Here is a 1,596-nt window from a genome sequence, read left to right as displayed (position 1 = left end):
CCAAAACAGAAGACGCACAGAACTCAACCAATTTGCAACTAAAATGTACCTCTGAATCATCACCAGCAATTGTATCCCACATCTCTTTAACTTCTGCATCATCCCCACCAAAACGCCCACCCCTTTCACTATTTACCTTAAATTTCGACCCACCTTTCTCATTCGATCTCCCTCCTCTATCCGAGAATAACACAATAACACAATAGTTACTTTAAATATCTGAACCTAGTGCCTATAATAATTTTTTGACAAAACTTCAAAAATGGTCCCTGTGGTTTTCAAAAATATCAAGTATAGTCCCTAAGTTCAAAAAACCTCACAGATGGTCCCTGTGGTTTCAAAACTTTTAACAAATGGTCCTTTTCGCTAACTCCGTTAGCTTTTGGCCGTTAAGTGAAGGGTATTTCTATCATTTCACAAAAGAGGCACCATTTATGAAGTTTTTTGTTATTTAAAAAAATATAATTATTTAATAAAGGGTCCCACCCTCTCTCTCTCTCTCTCTCTCTTTCTCTCTCTCTCTCTCTCTCTCTCTCTCTCTCTCTCTCTGCCTTCCCTTAAACCCACAGCTCAGGAAAGATGGAAAAACGGGATGTCGACCTCTCCATCTCCGATTCTCGACTGTTTCAGCCCCATCTCCCTCCTTGCTTCGTTAATTCAACACCCACCACCTGCTTGTTGTATTTTCAAATACCATCGACACACAAAACAACCTCCTAGCAAGGCTTAAACTGCTGAGAAACTGTCACGAGAAAAGCACCAGAAACTCTCCCTTAGACGACCAAAATCAGCCTCGAACACCCCGTCATTCCCTTGACCGACAGATGTCGCTACTGTCTCCGTTCTGTCGGGTTACGGTCGGCGATGAGGCAAAATGAAAGAAGGATACCGCTGAAGCAGACCTGTACAGCCGACGCCCCCTCCCCCCTTTCTCACGATCGCCAGCCACATGACCACCATTTTGACTGCCTTCGATCGCCTGATGCCTTCTTAATCTAATGAAGACGAAGATGAAGAACGAGGTTCCTTTCTCAGTCGCACCTTGTGATCTGCTTGAACCTCAATAATACCCTCGATTTTTGATTGCTTCCATTCATGTTCTTCCCCGATCAGACGAAGAAGACGCACCATCTCCCTTTTGCATTTAAGTTCATCGACGAAGTGAAGATCCAGTTTAAAATGGGTTCTTTTGAGAGAGAGAGAGAGATAGAGAGATAGAGAGATAGAGAGAGAGGGTGGGACCCTTTATTAAATAATTATATTTTTTTAAATAACAAAAAACTTCATAAATGGTCCCTCTTTTGTGAAATGACGGAAATACCCTTCACTTAACGGCGAAAAGCTAACGGAGTTAGCGAAAAGAACCATTTGTTAAAAGTTTTGAAATCACAGGGACCATCTGTGACGTTTTTTTAACTTAGGGACTAAACTTGATATTTTTGAAAACCATAGAGACCATTTTTGAAGTTTTGTCTATGTTTTTTTATACATATAGTACCTATATATATAATTTAAATGAAAATTACCATTTTAACAAATTATTCTAATAACGTATTACTTTTATACATATAGTACCCATAATTAGTTTTTTTTGCA

Source organism: Lactuca serriola, chromosome 7, assembly GCF_051521515.1.
Source record: "Lactuca serriola cultivar US96UC23 chromosome 7, Lser_US96UC23_V15, whole genome shotgun sequence".
Classification (NCBI taxonomy): domain Eukaryota; kingdom Viridiplantae; phylum Streptophyta; class Magnoliopsida; order Asterales; family Asteraceae; genus Lactuca; species Lactuca serriola.
Note: the sequence above shows the minus strand (reverse complement) of the source record.